This window comes from Excalfactoria chinensis, chromosome 3 (genome assembly GCF_039878825.1).
Source record: "Excalfactoria chinensis isolate bCotChi1 chromosome 3, bCotChi1.hap2, whole genome shotgun sequence".
NCBI lineage: Eukaryota > Metazoa > Chordata > Aves > Galliformes > Phasianidae > Excalfactoria > Excalfactoria chinensis.
Genome location: NC_092827.1, coordinates 55334479 through 55356851, shown reverse-complemented (window position 1 = coordinate 55356851; position 22373 = coordinate 55334479). Strand labels below are relative to the sequence as shown.

At 41.6% G+C, this 22373-nt stretch overlaps 1 protein-coding gene across 8 annotated transcripts in view; it reads left to right on the top strand.

Moving 5' to 3' along the window:
- HIVEP2 (HIVEP zinc finger 2) overlaps positions 1 to 22373 on the top strand; it is a 126220-nt gene that overhangs the window by 54952 nt on the left and 48895 nt on the right. For 5 of the 8 annotated variants that reach the window (XM_072331048.1, XM_072331046.1, XM_072331047.1 and 2 more), the window contains one exon: positions 20804 to 20901. The exons of 2 other annotated variants lie outside the window; for them this stretch is intronic. The gene's annotated coding sequence lies outside the window, so the exon portion shown is untranslated. Of the gene's footprint in view, positions 1 to 6949; positions 6974 to 20803; positions 20902 to 22373 lie in introns of those variants that run through there. One more of the 8 variants, XM_072331053.1, reaches the window with a different exon arrangement.

Here is a 22373-nt window from a genome sequence, read left to right as displayed (position 1 = left end):
CCACCCACTCCTTCTGTCGTGGAGCCCCAGCGGTGAAGCCAAGTGTTGAGTCCTGCGTTTTTGTCACTACAACCCCAGGCAACCCTACAGGCTTGGGGAAGAATGGTTGGAAAGCTGCCTGATGGAAAGGGACCTTGGTGTGCTGGTGGGCAGTTGGCTGAATATGAGCCAGAAGTGTGCCCATGTGGCCAAGAAGGCCAATGGCATCCTGGCTTGTATCAGGAATGGTGTGGTGAGCAGGACTAGGAAAGTCATCCTACCCCTGTACTTGGTGTTGGTGAGGCCTCACCTTGAGTACTGTGTTCAGTTTTGGGCACCTCAGTACAAAAAGGACACTGAGGTGCCCAAAGTCCAAAGAAGGGCAGCAAGGCTTGTGTGAAGGGCTTGGAGAATATGCCCTGTGAGGAGTGACTGAAGGAATTGGGGCTGTTTAGCCTGGGGAAAAGGAGGCTGAGGGGAGACTTATTGCTTTCTTCCAATACCTGAAAGGTGCTTACAGCGAGAGCGGGGTTGATCTCTTCTCACTGGTGACAGGTGACAGGATGATGGGAAATGGTCTTAAGATGCGCCATGGTAAGTTTAGGTTGGATATCAGGAAAAACTTCTTTACAGAAAGGGTTGTTAAGCACTGCAATAGGCTCCCCAGGGAGGTGGTTGAGGCACCATCCCTGGATGTATTTAAAAACTGTTTGGATGCAATGCTCAGGGACATGATTTAGCAGAGGGTTGTTAGAGTTAGGGTAGTTCACTTAGGTTGTGGTTGGACTCAATGATCTTAAGGTCTTTTCCTGCCTGAGTGGTTCTATGACCCTATGCGTGGAAGGATTGTGTTACCTGTACCACTGTGGTGTGGGCAGTGTCACAGTGTCACTGCCTGCCTTGCGCTGCTCAAAGACACGAGTTGCTGGTTTCACTCCCTAGGCTTGAACTGGCTCCCCACAGTCTGAAAAACTGGCAAGTCATGATCTAATGCTAGATGTTGTAGTCATTAATCAATTACTTCATTATTGGTTGTCATTGGTTTGGCTTCTGCAGCCTGTGGGTGGGCAGCTAGCTATTTTCCTCATGTTACAGCTCTGCTCAGCAGGGAAGAGAACTGAAATTGTGATCTCTGGATTGAAGATTGCTTTGGACTCCAGTGCCTAATTCTAACCCTCTAGAAACAGTGTCTGACATTACACCTTTCTGTCCTTGTTGGGGCATTAAGTTACGTTGTCACCATGAGAGCAGTAAGATGAGGTTTTGAAACTTCTGGGTGGATAAACAGAGTGGGAATCAGCTAAAGAGGAACAGGAAGCAAAAGCAGGCTGGCAGAAAATTTAAAACTGTGGCACATTCTGAAATACTTCAGCTGTGCTCTAAGCTGGTACAACACCCTGGAAGGCCTTACACAGTAAGCTGGTTTCAGAACACTCTAAATCTTGCCTCGATTTTACTTTGCAGAAGGATATCGTGCTGGTGTACCAATATTCCAGCTCTTGTAACTCATTAAATTGTAATTAATCTGGCAGTGCAACTGCTGCTAAATGTTAGTATCTTAGTATTTCCAAAAACTATTACTTTCATTATGCTTCACTTGAACCAGGGACAACATTTGTATTGTGGTGGAACTTTTAAGTTCTAGAAAAGCACTGTGCTTTTCTTTCTGGAAACACTTTCATTGAGTCAGTTAGTCAGCTGGGGTCAGTTATGCAGTGTTACAGGTTTTCTTGTTTCTTACTGTATAGTTTCAGTTTTTGAGGAGGGAGAGTTGTCTTCTTTCACTGCCCACAGGGTCTGTGAACCCCTAGGGTTACACGATTACAACTGTGGGTGATTTCAGCCCAGACATGGTTGACTCCATTTAAGGGAGAATATTTGCAACCAAATGGTCTAAGCAATAAAAATGCAGCTCTTCATGTGCACAGTTTTGCCAGTGTATGACTTGAGCATGCTCCTAGATGAGAACCAAAAGCTTTGAATTCAGCTTGCAGAGAGGAAGGAATTTGTCTGTGCTGCAGTAAAAGGAAGTATTTGCTGTGTTATTGTAGCACATGGCCTTTTGCCATCCTTGATAAAGCAATCCAGGGCTGTGCACCCAAAGTCTGCTGCCCTCCTGACCCTCCATCAATCACCAGCTGTGTGCAAGCTGGATGCAGTGCCGGCTTCAGAGGTGATCCATTGTTTGCTCTGAAAGCGGAAAGTGCAGACAAAGCGGCCCCTTCCAATCCCCTGTTGCAGCTCTGCGGGGCTGCTCCATGTGCACCTCCGCTGACTGGGGGAGTCAGCCATGGGGGTGCCTGGGACAGGCCTCAGGGATGGTTTTCCCGCAATAAAAAGGAAAGCCGGAATCAATATTATAACACTGCACCTTGGTTATATACTTACACTTACTTCCCTCTTGACTGTTCAGCACTGCTTGTAGGTGAGGCTTAAAAACACTAAAGTCACACACTCTGGATGGCCCAGTCTTTCTTTTTCTCTCTTTTCAAGCAGTTCTGGTTACAGAGATGCCAGCATCGTCAGAAAGCATGCTGAGAATCATAGGATCATTAAGGTTGGAATAGACTTCTATGATCATGAAGTCCAACCACCAACCATCACCACCATGCCCACTAAACATGTCCCTCAGTGCCATATCTCCATGTTTTTTGAAAACATTTGGAGGTGACTCCACCACGTCCCTGGGCAGACTGTGCCAATGACTCACTGCTCTTGCTAAGAAGAAATTTTTTCTGATATCCAACATGAACCCCCCCAGGCCCAACTTGAAGCCATTCCCTCTAGTCCCATCACTGTTACCTGGGAGAAGAGCCTAACCCCCAGTTGGCAGTGCAGAATATTTTCACACACACATTGCTGTCTTGTCACCAGGAAGGGTCTGCTTATAGCATTGTGGAATCTGGGGTCTTTGTCAGTTTGTCTGTGCTAGCTGAAATATTGTGGAGGGCTTCAGCCCCCTGCAAGCTTTAACAGTGACTGCACTGTGATAAAATGAGAATGGAGTTTTATGATTTATTTAATACAAGGGAAGGGGTCTTTCATTTTTACAGACACCTTACTTAAGGTATGCCCAAGTCCTTGGCTGACTTCTGTTTTGAACTGGTTTAGGTTCCTGCTGTGAAACCAAGAAAGTTCCCAGGTGCCGAAAGAAAAAACCGAGAGGATTGTAACAGGGTGTTCAGGAGAGAAAGGGAAAATTGTGCCAGACACTGCAGACAGCAAAGCTCCCGGCCTTGCAGATACTTGGGCTCCAGAAAGGCTTCAGGCTGGAGCACTTTGTGCTGCGCTCCAGCTCACGATATTTCTTGTTTTTAGCACACTGTACTGCTCTGTTCCTGTTTATAAATCTTGTAAGTGTACACATTAAAAAAGTAATTAAATTGTCATTATAATTTATAGTATGCCTGCAGTCAATCACCTAATTAAACAGAAAGAGCAGGGAGGTAGTAGGTTCATAAGCATTTATTAAGTACTGCAGTATTAATTATGCAGGACTTTTGAACCATGAAAAAGAGGAAAGAATGGAAACACTGATCTAAAAATGCTTTCCATTGCTGCCCTTCTCAATTTAACAGCAAGACCTCCCCTCCAGTTAGTAAGACAACACTAATGCTTTCTTTTTGTTAATTTTTAATGACATTATGATGGATTTTTAAAATTTATTTATTTATTTTTTTTACAACAATCACTCACAGTGTTTTATTGTAGTATTTTTTAAAAGAATAATGTCCCTGCATGGGATTCTATAAATATGCTAGCAGGACTGGAAGATATATCTAGAGCTTGATTTGGGGCAGACTGTGCAGGAATGGACTCCCCTGCTCATCATTTGGCAACATATCGGGATGGGAGCAGAGCAGGCACCATCTGCTTGGGCAGACCCCCAAAATGGGCTATGGGTTGGTGAGAGTGGGGGCTGATCCCAACAGAGGTGCTCAGCCAGGAGTGTGGAGGGGGAGGGCACTGTGATTATGAAGACTTTGCTTTTTCATTGAAGCCTTTCTCCCACCTCAAGCTGTGAACCAGGGCACAAGTTGGTGGCCAGCACCAGTCTGTATGTCAGGGCATGGGAAACAGTTGCGGGCCTGGCAAACAGGGAAGCTAGAAACCCAGTTCAGGAGCTCTTCTTTCTGGAAGAATCTGAGATTGTGTGATTGGAATGTAAATTCCAGTTAAAGGCCATTTCTTTTCACTATCTTTAATAAGCAGCACTAAATTGACAGCAAAACCAGAATAAATAAATAAATAAAAAAAATAAAAACGGAGACTGAAAAATCAAGTAAATTTGCTGCGTGTGAGTTTTTCTTCTATACAGAAAACATTAAATCTATGTGGCATTGAGCACTGCAGTTTTCTGTACCTCTGTGGAGGAGGGGCTGTATGCCAAGGAGGAGTGCAGGCAGCAGAACAGTTCTGCAATCCCGTGCCCTCATCCCATAGTCCTGCAGTGACATGAGCTCTAGTGCCTGGCTGGAGGGAGATCTGAGGATGTGACTTAATCCAATGAAAGCAATCGGTTCTGTTGTTGTTTCAAAAGATGTGACTGGGATTGCTTTTGTAGCAAAGATAACTTTTTACCTTATATGGAGCAAATCAAATTATTGGCAGCTCTTGATCTCAGCACTCCTAATTACCTTATAATGAGCAGTCATTATGGTTCAGGTTAGCAATGCAGCAGCATTATATAAGAAATGTAACTTGTCAGTTGTCTGGAAAAAAGAAAGAGAAATATATATATAATATTACAGTAATTGTGGCATAACCAAGGTCTCAGATGACATAACAGAAGTAGGTTTATATAATTCATTTTATGGTCAATAAGCCAGTCTTCTGAGCTGCATATCAGAGACTTTAATGCCTGTCTGTTTGTATCAGACCTTACAGCTATTCCTTCAATACCTAGGTTGCTCATGCTTTGCTCTTGTTAAGCATGTTTTAAGCTTTGTGTACTGGCAGCAGGCAAAGACAGTCCTGGCAGCAATGTCCTCTGTTTGTTGAAATGGCAAAAAAACAAGAAAATCCAACCCTTTCTCTTACTGATTCTAAAAGCAGGTTGGATGAGTACTGCATTGGAGCTATTTGAGGCAATTGTGGGGTGAGTCTTTGGGATGCCCTCTGCAATTTTGTTGAGTATGAGAATCTCTTCTTTACAACTTTCCTTAGGCATATATTTTCTTTGGTAAAATGGATTTTTTATGTTATGGGCAAGGAATTGATTTGAGGTCCCTAGTTCTGCTTAAATGCATATGTATTGTGATTCACCAAATGAATTCAGTGTTTTTAATCCATACACGTGGAAATACTTGTTACTCCTCAGATATTCAAACTGAGGCAGGTGTTCTGCTGTGGATGGAGAATCTGAACACCTAAACCTTTATCTTTGGGTTGCTCAGAAATTGTTCCAAGCACAGTAGCCTGACCACGGTCCGTGTTAGGCACTGGCAGAGTTATCATATATCTGTGATTTTGGCAAAAGTCTTGCACATACACTGTGTGATTCCAGGCATCTCAGTCAAAGATTCTGTAAGTGTTGAGCAGGTCACCAGCTTTTTCTGTGTTCCTGTCCCTCATCCACGCTGGGAGTGTGGAGGTCTTTTAGTAATGAATCCATATCCCGTTAAAGTTGTGCCTTTGTCATGACTGCAGCCTAACCAGGCATATCGGAAGCAGTTTGGAAGCAGTTTAGTGTATACTTCAAATATTATGTGAAAATGCTTGGATCATCTTGGTGCTAGTATGCCTTCACTCCTAGCAGCGCCAAATCTCTAATGGGAGATGTATGTTTGTGTAAGGAGGTAAAACTGTTCAAGTTTGGGTGAAAGTTCCCTGGAATTATATAGCACACCCTGAGGATCAGCAGTGTTAAGCTCCAGGTATCTCATTACTGTGGTTTGTTATTGGTATTTGGTTTGTTTACTATTGGTTTTGTATGGGTGATTTTCTCAAGGTGTTTCTTGGGAGGATAATATTAAATTTGGAAGAACAAATGCCACAGTAAAGTAGGGAGACATGTAATGTAACTTTGAGCCTCATAAAATAAGTAGACAAGGTGCAAACATTTCAAATCCTCTTCAGCTCATAAAATCAAGAATCAAAAGTAACCTGAATTCATGGGGCTCTTCAGTGAAATGGAAGAGCTCAAACACAAGATAAAAGACTATTTGAGACATGAAATCCAGGTATGTTGAGACTGGAAAAAATGTAATTCAGAGCTCCAACTGCACAGATGCGTCCAAGAGAATTGGGGAGAGTGAAGCAACATGTCCTCACCTGTTACTGAAGATAAAAGGGAGAACAATGCTGTGATTAAGCAGCAGCAGAGAGCATTTTGTGTGGCTGTTCAATATTGGAAAGGGGTTACTACGAAGGAACATTTAGGTCAGTGGAGCAAACTGCCTTGGGAGGGTGTGGAATCTGTTTGGCTAGGCTAAATACACACCTATTAAAGATGATAGAGGATAACCCATTTAGAGTTTGCTTCCAGCCCAAATGCTTTATGTTATTTTTGTTCTCCTCAGGTACATCTCTTGGACTTTGGTTGGATTGGATTTTTCTTCCAGTTAATATATTAATTATTGCCGACAGAAAGGCCCTCTGTGCTAAGAACAGAATATAGACTAGAAGTATTATCAATATTACTTTACACATTGCAACATATGTAACATGCCAAACAATTATTACTTAAATTCAGTGGTGTGGTAATGCTTATGGGTAGTCTCTTGTATCTGTATTAAAATATCTTATGAATGCTTAGACTATTTTAAAAACATTACTTAGCATAAAACTTGTTATTTTTTCACAGAAATTTCTTTGTATTTCGAAGATGGGAAATGTTCAAAGACGGGAAATGTATAACATTTTAGAGAATAATATTATACAGAAAATGGGACACACTCTGTGTGCCCATGACCATACAAGCTTCGTCTCTTCTCCTAAAAATATCCATCATAATCATAGTTTCCAGGAGAGGGTTTTTGTGACATGCAGATCAGTAAGTCGACGTACGTGCATGTTGTATGTGTGTAAATGCATTCCTTTATGGAACAGTGTGGTAATCAACTGTTACTGTAGTCAGTGGGATTCTTGATTGATCCTGGGCACAGAAAACATGATTTTTCCATTTCAGGTTAGGTGTTTTTTTTTCATGACAGTTTCTTGTTCAAATAATACAGCAGGCTGTACTGTTATTAAAATTGGTGCGTGGAGGAATGCTCACTTTTATCACTAGAAAAAGTGTAATGTGTATGTAACCACCCACAGCAGGAAAAAATATTTCTTGTTGGTCTCAGTCCAAGTCTCACTGACTTTTATGATATTTGGATCAAGCTTTCTAATCGTGTTGCTGTAATGATCTGAAAACCCACTGGGGACTTCACTGCTCCATGCCAGGACTAGTCGTAATGAAGTGATACAAAAAACATTGGCATGTAGGTGCAGAAACACAACTCTGTAGTTCAACTGATGCAGTTCTTTGATTTGTCAGAATGAAAAAAGAGGAAGCTCCAACGTGAATGATTCTGTTTACCTATCACTTTTGAAGCCAATTTGAAAGTAGTGGGGAACTGGAGTGTTAGTAAGTGATACTTAACTCACTTAAAAGCAGTGAGGAGTGCTTCACCCTATCCTGAGGGCGTGCAGCTGGGAAGGTGAAGTGTGCTGTGCTGGCCAGCCACTGGCCTTTCCCTGAGGTCTGTCAGTTCTTCTCATCTCCTACTAAGCAGTCTTGATATAATAATAGCTTATTTTCTTTCTATTTTTATTTTTAATCATTTAAGCAGTTTTTGGTAGTCACAAAGGTTCTGGAATGGCACATAACAGTTTGGGAAGAATTGACACGAATTTTACTATATCTGCTCACATTTTCCTGAATCAGAATCTGTGGTATTCATCTCCAGAAACAATGAAGTAGGAATTTGAATAACTCTTTGGAGATGCAGAATTCATTAGGGGTCTTTTTTGTCCTTTTTTTCTTTAACTCATCCTGTTTCTTAGTCTTTAATTGTGTCTGAGTTTCTGAACGATTGCTATTGTTTGTTCTGCCTCTTTTTTTATCTTCCCCTCATGAGAGGCCTTTAACTTGATTTCTTATGTTTCTTAGTGGTGGCATTATGTTTTCCTGGCAGAAACACTTCTGCTGTTTAACATGTTGACAGTGCTGTCTGAAAGTATTTTTGGTCCCATGCTCTTTCTTGGATCCTCTCCTAGGGCAGTTTTTCTTCAGTTGGACTTTCCACAGTCAGTGTGGCCTCTTACCATTTTCCTGTTTTCTATTAATTTTTGAGCAGGAGCCCTAGTGTAGAATGAAACTTGGAGGTTTTAAGGGGACAAGTCCTGGTGAAATTGCCACCTTGCAGTCTTTAGTCTTTTGACTGCAGCTGCACTAAACTTCTGAACACAGCAGAGAGAGGGAAGACAGCTTAAAGCCAGATTTTCAGTGGGTTTCAATTTGATTTGGCCACTAGATTCTAGAACACAGACATGAATAAACTCAGAGGAGGCTCTGTTCATGTGCATTGCCATTGGTGTTTCAAAGGTAAATAATTTTCTAATTTAAAGTATGTTGGTTTTAGTGACATTTTGGGGGATGTGAAAAGTAGTTTTATTGTCTTGGTCATTACAAAAGAATATCAGAGCGGTACCTTAACCAAAACAACATTGTCTTGAGAATTCAGTATAGAATCTGTATATCTTCCTTAAAGTAATGAGTCTACTGTCAAGTACCACGTGATTATTATTTAGAGCTCTTAAGTCTGGGAGGGTTACTGTCAAGTTTAGTAGTTCAGTTTGCACAGTAATGATACAGAATTTCAAATTTTCCATCATGCCTTTTCTTAATCTCTTCATCTATGCTGCAAATCTTGGGTAATGGACAGGTACTGCCTTCACATGGCGCTGCAGAGGTTGAAGATGACACTGCCCACGAATGATCACTGCTAACTAGTTAACCATTCTACTTGTTGAAAGAGTTTTGGAAGTGGTCTGTTTCTTACTGTAGGCATAGCCGTCTGGGTTGGCTTCAGTGGCTGTTGAAGGTTAGTGGAGTGCTCACATTGACTGAAATAGTCAGCGTGAGCCTTCAGTCAGCCAGGAGCAAATGGGGACAGGACCACTGTCAGCTTATACAACTAGAGGAAGAAGAGGTCTACTGTCATAGGTCCCAGTTTTCCTTTAAAAAAAAAAAAAACGGGAGCTGCAGTGTCCTCAGAGAGGACTATATCAGGACCATTGGCGGTTACTTCTAGGTCCTCAATTTTTGGCCTTCTGCTGTTTTAATCCTAAACCTTAAAGCTTCTTTCCATGGAATCCATAGTAGCCTGGAGTAGGTCCAGCCTTCCAGTAGCATGTACTGCATTCCTTGTAAGGAAATTAGATAATTTGGGGTGGGCAAGGACCACAACTCTAGACATTGTCAGACTAAAGGCAGGTGAGCCCTTTTGCCAGGCTGCAAGCGATATATGAATGTCCTGCCAGATCCTTCACAAATCTTAGTTTCCTCAAGGGCACATTAAAGTCACTGCCTGTTCTCTTACAAAGATTATAGATGACAGCATTAAAATCTTAAATCACTTGGGTGACTGTGAACAGTAGAACATACCACATAGCACTCCTGGAAAATATCTTTTCAGACAGCTTCTGAAAGCAGATCCACGTGATAATTCCTTGAAAATACATCTTAGGTCAGCTGGATTTCTCATCATCATGGTGAATGTGGTTCTTTCTTTAAGTATGATCCCAGGCACTTGTTTGGTGCGGTTTTTCCTGTCAAGGTGGGAAAAGCATGCGCAGCCTGGCTCTCCTTTCGTGCCCAGAACACTGCAGCAGGTGCGGGACTTTTCACTCCGGGCAGATGAGGAATGTGCCTGACAACAGTTCTGACCAACAGTATAAAGAGGCTTGTTCCTTGACATGATCCCTGACTGACACAGAAGCTCTCACTGTGGATACGCTTACGACAAGTATCTGCTTTTATGGATACACTTTCTACCTGCTGGATTAGGGAAGAGGAACCTTAGGAAAAAGCTATGCTAGCAAATAATACAATTTTGCTACTACAAATGAAACCTGTGCTTGGAACACACTGTCAGTACAGTTTGCTAGGACAGCTGCAACAGTAGAGAGATCCTATTCTGGACACAACCTTGTCTTCTGTTCCAGTTTGTCATGCATGATTTATCTTTCTTTCACCTCTCCAGGTCCCTAGACAACACTCTGCGTAAAAAGAAATTAAAACACAATACATATGAGTCTGCTCTGTATTGGAGTCTTGACCTTTAATATATCAGGTTTTCATATTGCAGCTTTGCCAGCAAATAGGCTGTCCTACAAGGGCTGAGGTTGCTGTAGTGATCTGTAGAGGTCCCACCTCAGCCATGCGTCAGCTTTATTTGCTACAAACTTGCAGGCTGCCTGGAATGCCTTTGAAAGGAGATGAGGTTTTCAGATTGCCTGGGAGATCATAACCAGGAGCTTCAGCAAACCAATGAGGAAAAAAACCTCTATCATCAAAAATCTAGGAAAGCAGCCTGACAACCCCAGTATCATAAGGATTGCTTAATGTTTTGTCCTGTTATATGAGTTGAATTTTTATCATATTGATAATTTTGGGAGTTCCCTTCACTCCCCCAGTGCTGTCATTATGTTTTCCTTTTGTTAGTAAAGAAAAGAATGAAAAGGTCTGCCTCTGTGATCTTGTGGCTGTGCTCCTGCTGAGCAGACTGGCGTGTCGCTGATGACAGGCTCACAGTTAGGCTCCCTAGATCGATAAACCATCTTAGTTAGTTGGTGAGCATATCAGATGTGAATTTTAAAAGTCCACAGTCACACTTACAATACCACAGAAGCCAAAACTTGATGTAATTTTTAAGAAGCATCTGAATCTTTAAAAGGCTCTATTTTTCACTCATAAAACAGCCCGCATTACCTTCTGACCAGCACACTGTTTGATGGGGTTTTAGTCTTCTGTTTCTCTCTGCAGCTATTGGAGATCGTTGTTTTTTATCTCCAAGAGACAGGCAACTGTGTCTTTTAAGAAACAAAACAATTGTGTCAACAGATGGGAGAGAAAGTGCTGTGTCTGAAATAAGAATAAACAATGTTAAAAATAGGTAGTCTTGCCAAAACTGTTTCTTGAGCCAATGTGGAAATCCTTCTTTCCCATACCAGTGTGCTATCAAAACTACTAAAAGCATGCTAGAAAAACTGCCAAATTAGTCTATAAAACATTGGTAGAATAATAATGACCTTTTTCCTGTGCAATTCTAACAGTCAAGCTAGCAAAGGAGAGTGACTGGCAGAATTGTACTGCCAAGGGAAAGCTCCGAACAATACCTTTCATTGACCCCTGGCCAGCAGCAACTAAAACACAGCTCTGGTAGTTGTGGATGTAGATTTTAATGAGGTGACCCTCTTTGCTCCCCAGCTGTACTAGAACAACTGTGTAATGAGGAACCAGGGGGTGTCAGAGGCTTTCCCTTTCTTAGACATGTAGTTTTGCTCCTAGGTGTGGAGGGAAATCATTTTCCTGTCCCACCAGCTGTCTGGGAAGAATCCATGGCAGTTTTGTTAACAAGAAAACTCCTGCCCTCCCCAAAATAGGAAAACAGGATGAACTGTTCTTAAACATGGTTGCTACTGGCAGAATTACAGCTGCAGTTTAGACATTGCATTTCTGCTTTCCATCTGTTGTCTCACTCATTTTTTCAGTCTCTCTCCTTGCTTTCGGTTGTTTTCTCTGTGTCTCAGTTTATGCAGTTTTCAGGGCTGGCTGTCCATTTCAGCATTATCGCTGTCCTAATGGTTGTAAGAAGAGCAGAGAAGCTCTTTGCAAAATGATTTTTTTTTTTTTTTAATTTATTTATTCCACAATGCTTTTCTGCTTTGTTTGTTTGGGTTTTGTTTGTGCTTTATGCTCCCTGTTATGTCATCTTTTCCCTCTGGACGACAGGTTGGCCATGAGCCAGCAGTGTGCCCTTGTAGCCAAAAAGGCCAATGGCATACTGGGGTGCATTAAAAAGAGCGTAGCCAGCAGGTCGAGGGAGGTGATCCTCCCCCTCTACTCTGCCCTGGTGAGGCCTCATCTGGAATACTGTGTCCAGTTCTGGGCTCCCCAGTACAAAAAAGACAGGGATCTCTTGGAAAGAGTCCAGCGGAGGGCCACAAAGATGGTGAAGGGCCTGGACCATCTCCCCTATGAGGAGAGACTTAGGGAACTGGGTCTGTTTAGCCTTGAGAAAAGAAGGCTGAGAGGGGACTTGATCCAGGTTTATAAATACCTGAGGTGTGGGAGCCATAGTGGCGAGGCTGGTCTCTTTTCAGTAGTGCGTGGGGACAGGACTAGGGGCAATGGGCTGAAACTCCAGCATAGGAAGTTCCGCACGAATGTGCGCAAGAACTTCTTTACGGTGAGGGTGACGGAGCACTGGAACAGGCTGCCCAGGGGGGTGGTGGAGTCTCCTTCTCTGGAGATATTCAAGACCCGCCTGGACGCCTACCTGTGCGACGTGGTGTAGGGAGCCTGCTTTGGCAGGGGGGTTGGACTCGATGATCTCTAGAGGTCCCTTCCAACCCCTATAATTCTGTGATTCTGTGATTCTGTGATCTCAAAAGAGAGATGTTTGTATAGCGTGTCTTTTGCTGTGGTGGTTTAATTCCTGCAAACTTTTGTTCTGTATACTGCTCACGTTACCCTTGGGGTAGGGAGAGATTGTAACCTCAAACACAGAATGGATCAGGTCTCTGACCCACTCCAGACCCTTCTACTAGAGTCTGGGGTCTGGGTTCCTCCAGACTTCCGCCCAGGGATACAGGAGAAAACAACCTTGGGCAGCTAAGCAAGATTTCAGGCAACCCTGTGGCACTGACCTCAGAGTGAGGATGAAACAGGGAGGTACCTGGGGCCCTTCCATCTGGGTGGGAGGGAAGCATCAGGTGAGCAGTACAGCCTGTGACCAAATACATCTTCCTGAGCTGATACAGCCCCCCTGCTTACAACAGGCTTTTTTTTTTTTTTTTTTTTTTTTTTTTTTCTCCAACTTTCAGCAGTTGAGGAATGCTCCATGATTGCCTGGAAATTGTCTCTGTTAGATTGACATTTCTTGCTGAGATTAAAGAAAATTTAAAGGAAAAGACCTTAGAGACTGCCCCATTACTTAATTGCATGGAGGAGAGACCACGTCCCTTATCATATCATGTGGTCATTTTTCTAACTCTTTCCTTGTTGCTACATGAGGCAAACAGAATCATAGAATCACAAGGTTGGGAAGGGCCTACAAGATCATCTTGTTCAACTGTCCTCCCATTACCATAGCTACAGCAAACCACTAAACCATATCTTGTAGCTCCTCATCCACCTTATGTCTAAACCTCCTCTGGTACAACTTGCAGCCATTTCCTTGAGTCCTGTCTGTTGCCTGGGAGAAGAGGCCAAGCCCCTCCTCATCACAACCTCCCTTCAGGAAGTTGTAAAGTGCAATGAGGTCTCCCCTGAGCCTCCTCTTCTCCAGGCTAAACAATCCCAGCTCCCTGAGCTGCTCCTCATAGGCCTTGTGCTCCAGACCCCTTACCAGTTTTGTTGCCCTTCTCTGGACACGTTCCAGGGCTTCGATGTCTTTCTTGTAGTGAGGGGCCCAAAACTGAACACAATACTCAAGACGTGGCCTCACCAGAGCTGAGTACAGGAAGCAGAGGAGTTAAGTGCCCATGACTTTTCCCTGTTCTGGTGGATAAGGAAACTGCCAGTTCTATGTGAAAGCACTACAAGAGGCTTATCTCAGTTGTGGATGCATGGGATTTCCTTATGGTAGCTTGTTACCTCATGTTTTCTGCATCACCTCCTCCTACCTCTGTGCTTCCCTGTAATCAGTGGGTAGCTAGCACGTTTATCTCTGCTCAAGGATATGTCCCACATGGTTGGTTTTTGCTTGTTTGTTTTTTAATTTATTTTGCTTAATCAAATCTATGGATGAGTTAAAAAGACTGGTACGTGTGTAAGTGAATTCAACCTTCTTCCAGCACAATGAGCTCCAAGGAAATCAGGGGAAGTTTATGGTACATCCTGAGTCTGTGGAAAAAAATAAAGAACATTCGGAAGGATGCATGCCACCTATTCACTTTTGACTTGAGCACATGCCTTGCTTTGCTTAGCTGGCTTTACTGCTTAGAGATGGAATTAAGCATATGCCTAAATGACTTGCTCAGCTGTGACTGAGGTTGCATAATTTGTCTGCTCATTTTCCTGGAGCTTTCCTTTTGAATTCAGGAATCAGGCCATGGCAACAGAGAGGTGATGCAGTTGTAATTGGCAGGATATGCCAATTAGAACTTATTCTTTTGGTATTGTAAAGTGAGGCTCTGTTTTTTCATTTCAGCCAGTTTGAAATTATGCTCTTGAATTCTGGTCAAGTCAATATTGCTTCATGGCAGAAGGACAGCAAAATATTTTTGCTTTAGCTATAGGAATATACAAATTTGATCCCTCAAAGCTTTCCTATAGCTGCAACCTGCCTAACTGCTATTGCATTGCCTCATTTTTCAGACCATTTTGTTCTTGTACTGGACACCAAAATCATTTCAAAACATTCACTGGCAGCATTTAATGGCATATTAAAAAAAAAAAAAACAAAAAAACACAAAAAAACAACAACAACAAAAACATGAAAGAACAGACGTTTGTGATGCACCACTAATCTATTAGTCATTTGTTTAATTCCACTGCTCCACACATACAGGAGAATAAAATAGAGGTGATTAAAATAAAAGTGATTTAAAAAAAAAAAAATCCTCATAATAAGGTAATAAGGCTTTTCTTTTTCTTTTTTTCCCCTCCTGCAACCAGCTCATTTTCTTTTTCTGAGAGCCCATGGTGATAGCAGAAGGTGAAAAATTGCAAACAAAATTAAGGAAAAGTTCAAGTTAGCTGTGGAGCCAGAAGTGTGATTCAGGAGCTGAAAATATCTCTGCGCTTCATGCATCAAACTCAAACACTGTGCTCTGACAACGCCCTCTGGATCAGAAACGGAGTTTGAGGTCATTCCTCCTCCAGCCTGCCATGTATGGAGAGGGCCCACGCTCGTGACAAATTACTGTCTTACTGGGCACACACCGAGAGTGCGGTGACATCAGTGCAGAGGGATCTTGCCTCACATTAGAGGACCGAGGACTCCACAGTCTTCTTCCTCCTTTAGACCTGAAGGAACAGTGTGGAGGCACTGGGAATGAGAACATTATAAACGTTCCTTCTCTAGTTGTGGAAGGAACAAGGGATAGAGAGCACCCACTTCTTTGTAAAGAAGTCATATGGCATTCAGAAGAACAGCTAGCAAAGATTCTGCTCGGAGGTGTGTTGATGACCAGTTTCTATTCCTAGGATAAATGTACAGCTGCCAGTGATGGTGCTTCACTGTGGACGAAGATCCAAAAAGAGTGTAGTGCATCCTTTGTTGTATGAACTGTCTTTGCATCTAGGAGTGCTGTACCAGAGACTGATCTGTATATACCAGTATGCCTGGGATAAAGTCTGTGCTCTGACTTAATACCAGCCTTGCTGAGGTCTTAAATTTATTTTTGTAGAGAGTAATGCTTAGATTTTGCACATGACAACAATCAAAACTCTGAAAGCAGAACCCAAGTCTTTAGAATTCACATATTTTCTCTGCTGACAAATTTATCTTGTTCCCAGGCAGGCATCACACTTCCCTGGTGTCCTGCATGTCTGCTTAGTTGCAAGCTTCTCAGGTGCAAGTGAGCGTTCATCCCCGGCACTTTTTCACCAAGGTATTTTTGGAGGAAGTTCTCTGTGGTGATATTGCTGAGGCCTATTTGGATTGCTTAGGGCATGAACTTTATCAGAAATCCTATCTTGGGCTCAACAGACCCCTGATGTTTTTGCCTTCCCTGCCCACCCTCAGAGGACCCCTAGAAGTACTCACATCTTTGTACCAGTTGCCTGGCCAAGCAGTCCTGTCCTTTTGTCAACAGCAGAGCAGACAAATGGGTTGAGCAACATGCGTATGTGGACACAGTGTCAGTTGTCAGCCTGACCATTGTCTAAAAGCATCAAGCCTGGTTAGCTGAGGGCACTGATCTCAGCTGGCAGCGTCTGAACTGCTATGTGTAGTGAGGTTATGGACCTATACTTAGGGGGATGTGCTCTTGCTAATTTAGCTCCTGGCTGAATTGGGAAAAAAAAAAAAAAAAAAAAAAAGAGAAACCAAAATCATAGTTCCAGCAGTAGCAGCAAAATATGATCTTGCACATCGTGGGTTCTGGGAATAAAGGAAGTAATTTAGAGAAGTTCCAAACAGTACATATAACACTGCCAAAGAAATCAGGTGCTTGATTTTAATAGAGTGAATTGCTTATGTGTAAATAAACAAAGTTCACAGGTGATGTTCCAAAAGTCATTTGGGATAATGTATCTTTTAGGCACATTTTGTTCTGGTTGCTAGCTTTCAGGGGAGGCTGAGAGACAGTAGAAACAGCATATACATGTGTTAGCATGCACGACTATCTTTATTTATGTAATATGTATACATATGCATGCACATATACATGTATAAATTCACAAGGATATAAATTTCAGCAAATGAAAAATGCTGTAGAGATTTCTTGGTGCTTTTTTTTTGTCTGGATCTGCAGCATAGTGCTAGCATGCAGGAACCAAAATACTAAAATGAAGAAAAACTGTGAAAAAACAAAATTTTAATCGATTGTCATAATCCTATTGCAAAATAATAATAATAAATTAAAAAAACTAGTGAAAACAAACTTTCTGTTTCAATAATTAAAACATTTACAGCACAGAAAAATATATTAAAAAATATATATATCCCTTTAAATTTGGAAGTAGTTTAAGATTTGATCCATAAATTTCAGCAAACTGCTTGTAGTTGCTAGAGTTGCCAGAATGACCTGGAATTAAGAGGGAAAAGGTAGACACTGTATTTTAATTCATCTACTCACAGGTGATTTGTGTGAACAGGTAAAGTGAGAACGCTGGTATAGTACAATAGAATAATTGTCTTTCACTTTTTCCAAATTTGATTGCATATAAGTATGGTTGTATTTGATCAGGATGTGAACGTCATTTCTTAGGCGGTTGTATTTTGCCATTGATTTTATGTAGTTAATTGAAAGCATGACATGGCTTTTACCTTCTTCAAGTAGGGAGACTTTTTACTTCCAGTCTTAGCTGCTGTAGCTATCAAATTGTGGTTTAATGAATTGTGCTTTGTTTAGGGAATGGTAACTGAAATATTGCCTGTTCAGAGAATAAGCACTGAGATGGAGATTGATGTCTGTCTGGAGCTTAATCCATCACAGTGACAGCCAAGCAAATTTTAGACTTCTTACTCCTCCCATTAATGACTGTAATCTCTGGACTTTGTGTTTGGAAAGGAGAAAGAGGGCAAAGAGAGCGTTAGAAAGTCTGTTTCACATATCTAAAGGGGGATTGAACCTATGTAAAAACATGGGAGATTTTTGTATTGCCTTATTGCTGGGAGTTACAAGACATGAGTTAGAGCTCTGGGATGGCAAGCTACTAAAGTGTACGTGTTTTTCTACCCAAGTTGTATGGATCTTCTTTGATTTGAACTACCTTATGCCATCTGAGAACCTGGCTGCAACTTAAATGGTGTCTGGCTTTTTTACAGACCCGATCAAACTGAGTCGTTAGGTGAATTCTCTTCCTATGATAAGATACAGACTGCTGGAATGATACCTGCTGTAAGCAAGTTAAGGAGTAACACAGGCAAGGCTTTGTTTGCCCTTTGTACTCTTGAGACAATTTTACCCATTTATTAGCAGCAAAATAAATATTTGCTAGTTTTTTTCCTTGAATTTTAGTTTCTCATTATAATACACATGAGATTTCTGGTACTCCTTTTTATCTTGTAAAGTGCACAGGAATCTTTCTCTAGCCCCCCTCAACTAATCTAGTAGAGACAGTGTAACGGATACATCAGAACTAATATAAAAGAGGGGTTCTTGTTGATCAGTGAAATGTATTTACCTCTATGGTCAGGTGATAACAATGCCTACTGCTACATTTTAATTTCACTGCTAAACATGTAGCTGTACAATCATAAGATAACTACTGAAACTGCCAAGGGAGAGTCTAGTACTCTTTCCAAAAGCAAAGGGTAAGAGTCATCATCAGGGTACCTCCATTTTCGTGTTTTCAGGTCCTGTGTAAAAGACTTATCCCTGAGAGTATAAGCTGCAAAGCTCAAACTGGAAAAAGTCTTCCTAGTCATGCTGTGTTTCTCATACTCTCATTCCCCTTCTGATGTACTTGTTTAACTTAGTCTCCATGGATGGCAAACAACAGCAGTAGATTAAAACAGTCTTGACCAGATATGTCCAAATACTAGCAAATGATGTACTGTTAAAGGAGTTGTTAAATTAGTTGTTAAAGGAATGTTTTCTTTCACTTCCAAATAACCCAGTATCACACAAGTTTTTACTAACTTGATGATAAAAACAAATTAAAAGTTCTGGATTTAGTATCACAACAAAGCATCTGGAAGCTTTAACTGGGCACTAGCGTTCTGTTTGATGACACTTGAATTATCTGGGGTTGTTAAAGGCATTGTAGGTTAGCTGTTCCCTCAGACTACATACTGCTTGCAAGCTCAAGCATTGCTGTACGGTTGTTGACTTAGTAAGGATATGCAATAGTACTGATCAGACATACTGTCCTTAAACAGATCTTGCTTTGAATAATATTTAACCTAATTATAAGCAAAGAGTAAGCTTTTTAAATACTCAGAAACCAATCCAACCTTCACTGAAGTCAGTGGGAGTCTTTCACACTTGGATCAGATCCTGGTATATCTTTTGAGGAACACTGCTGAAGACAGCGAAGTCTACCACATGGGAAAATATGCTGGCTCCTATCGGTTAAAAGCTAATTTCGTAAATGACGTGTTTCTCTTGGGATTTTGTTGCCTTTTAATGGAATACCCCTCTGTTCCCTCTTGGATTTACCATAAATGACCCCCTTGTCTTTGGTTTGGGGACTGCATAAGCAGATTTGTAATGTATATTCATTAAAAACAACTTTGTGCAAGTGCAACTATCGTCATTAAAGCCAGTTTGGCCTCTCTGAAAGCAAAAGGTGTGGGGCTGCATGCTTAGGGGCTGGAGGATATCTGTTTACTACCAAGAGAAGCAAGCTGCAATTTGGAGCACCCCTAGGTTTTACTGAAGAATGGGCTAATAACAACTCATGGCTTCTTTACTGCTTTGCTTTCATTTTTGACAGGAACTTTTCTCAGTCTAGTTGTAAAAATAGAGAGTGAAATACTGGCTCTGCTATAAACAGGGTTTTGCCCTTGAATCCAGCCTTGCCCTGCTTTCACCCATAGATTAAAAGCATATTGGGCTCTGTCTGCCTGGAGATTGAAAAGTGGTTCCTGGCTCTGCATCCAGATTAATTTCCTAGAAAGCTGTATATTGATGTGATAAAGTGTTAGGGTCTGGAGCCAGAGCATATGTTATTTTATATACTCAGATGCCTATATAGACCACTGTTGACACTGCCAGTTAGTAACACATTATCATTTGATATTTGTTTTTGTTGCTGATAGCAAATATTACAGCAGAAAATATAAGCATATGCCTTTTTTTTTTTTTTTTAACTAACTCATTCCAGACCTTCCTCAACATTCACATTTTGCACTGTTTCCCTCAGCTCACATCTGCACTCTGCTGATGATGGAAGCATGGAGTTATGAGGCTTCACCCATAGCAGTCTTTGCTAGTGTACGGGGCAGTGTGGGCAAGCCTTGAGCTCATGAAAACCTAGAGAGGTTTGCTGCTTGCTTCTGCAGGGATACAATTAGGCCATGGCCATCAATCTACAGGTCTAGCTTGCTGAGTTGGGCATTTTCCTGTCAGAGGCCTCTGTCCAGAATGTTTGTAAGCCCTCGAGGAACAGGCAGCCCTCCTGCTGCGGTGACCCAGCTGCCCCATGAGGGTAGTCAGCCAGCAGCATCATATCCATGCACCGCGGAGCATGGCAGGGCAAAGGGCAGGAGAAAAGGCACACAAGATCTCTCCCTGGAACCATGTGCTGTCATGTCACTCTCCAGGATCTCCCTGAGGGTGCATCTCTTTCCAGGAGCACATCCACCCTGGAGTGCCTACCTCATTGCTCATCCCTGGCACGTAGCTTGCAGTAGCATTTCACGTACAAGGACATAAGGAGACCTGGAAGAAAGGACCCCAAGTACAATGTTGGCTGTGGTTATCTGTGCTTCACAGCTATTTCATTATGTGGTCCATAGAAGATTGCTGACAATGAATTGTCCCAGTATTCATGAGGTGATCCCACTTTTAGAGCACAGTGCTAGGCAGCAAAGAAGTGGCATGAGAGATACTTGCACTGCTCTGATTTAAAGACGGGAAAATATTTGTGTTTAATTAAAAATACATCTTAATGAAAATACATGTCTTACTGTAACTCCGAAAAGCAAATAGACTACCAAGGCACTACCATGCTTTCTATGCTTAGTCTGCTTGGTGTTCTTGTATGTCTGAAAGTAAATCGTTGTATATACCTTTTGGTCTAGGTCTTCTAAGTCTAGTTTTCACTTCAGAATATTTTTAGTTGACATGCATTGTAGATAACTGCAAGGTGGAATCCCCAGAACGGGTACTAATTTCTGGTGTCACATTGCTCTGAGGAAGAAATACCTAGGGAGAGAGAAGGGCTGTGTCTGAATCTCTGAAGTTCCTATTTATATTACTGTAGCCAATGCCATAGCGAGATGACTTGACAAAAATCCTTAAAAATCCTTCATGTTTGTTTTCTAAATAGGTGGAGGAGAGTGTGGACAGCCATATTTTCTGGAGTGGTGAACCAAATTGCCTTGACTGGAACCATTATTCACATGTACCTTTGACTGCAGCAGACAGGTAGGAGAACAAGGGAAGGATGGGTTTAATTGAATTTGGGGAGCAGGCCTCAGTGAATATATTTTTGTTCTCAGAGGGCTTCAAGCAGAAGTCAACTCACACTTAAATAGTAACTGATTACATTTCCTTTTGTCAACTCTTGCTGAAACCAGAAGCATCTCTTTCTGGAAAGGTTATGTTTTTATTAATTCAGAAGAGTTGTCTTTGCTTTGACCATATATTTGGTTTGCCACTTTCCCTTCTTTGTGCAGTTCTTGCTTCAGCAGTCCAAGTAGCACACTTTTTGAAAGAAACAGGCAGAAGAAATTGTACTTGTCTAAAACAAAAGAAAAAAATTGGTCGATGAGATTTTGATATCTGAAAGAGGTATTGTTGTGGTTTCTTTTTTTAAGTTATTATTTAATTTTTAAATGGTCTTGAATTATAACCTGGTGATTTTTTTTTTTTATCATCTCATCATTTCAAGTGCAATGTTGATGATACTGTTCAAGATTAAGGTTTCTTTTTTCCTCCGGGTCTTGAACTCATGGGCTCATGCAAACTACAGTTGTGAAAATGATGACAGCGTAGTATCACGATACCCAAGTTATCTTACAGTTAGTGGATTCTCAGTAGCAGTTATCTGTGACATTACAGACTATGAAGGCCAGCATATGTTGTCAGGAAAGGTCTGTGTTCTGTTGCTCATTGCAGCTCCGTGTTTGAGTTGGCAGTCACAGGTTGGACAGGTTTCACATAAACTTTGTCTGAGGGACCGTACCCTAAAAGACAGTTACTTTGTCGCAATACCAGGCATCTCCTTTAATTTTCAGGTACTGGCACATCCTTGGTGTTCGGAGAGTTACGTTAGCCTTCTGAATTTAACGTGACTGACTTAAAATAGTGAAAAGTTAGGAAAGTATTTCATACTTCTCATTGGCCCTCTCTGTTTTACATTTTTTACTATTTATCTGTAACCCCAAGAGCTAGACATGTACAGAAGGCATCAGATGTCCTCATGCTATATTGACTCAATGATCTCTAGAGGTCCCTTCCAACCCCTACAATTCTGTGATTCTGTGATTCTGTGATATGATGATATCAGGAGAAGGTGTTTAAAGAAAATGCATAGTGTATTTTGATATAAAACTTGCATTTTTCAGAACTGTAAATGGGATTAGACCTATATTTCACTCTGTATGAACTGAAGGAGGGAGTGGAGGGGGTTAAATTGAAATGGGCTTAAACCTTTTCTCAAACCTGGAACTGATCCCAAATATTCTGCAGTCCACAGTGGTGCTATATGGGATATTTCTTCTTTTGGATCCACATCAAAGTTGTGTCAATCTGCATCGCTCTATTTCCCCTCTGCTGTCTCTGAGAGCTGAGATGTCTTCCCATGTACCCTAAGATCAGAGCTGGATGCGAAGAGTATTACCAGGGAACATGCTGACAAAAGCAATTCATTGTCCTCACCTGTAGAATTTACAGTG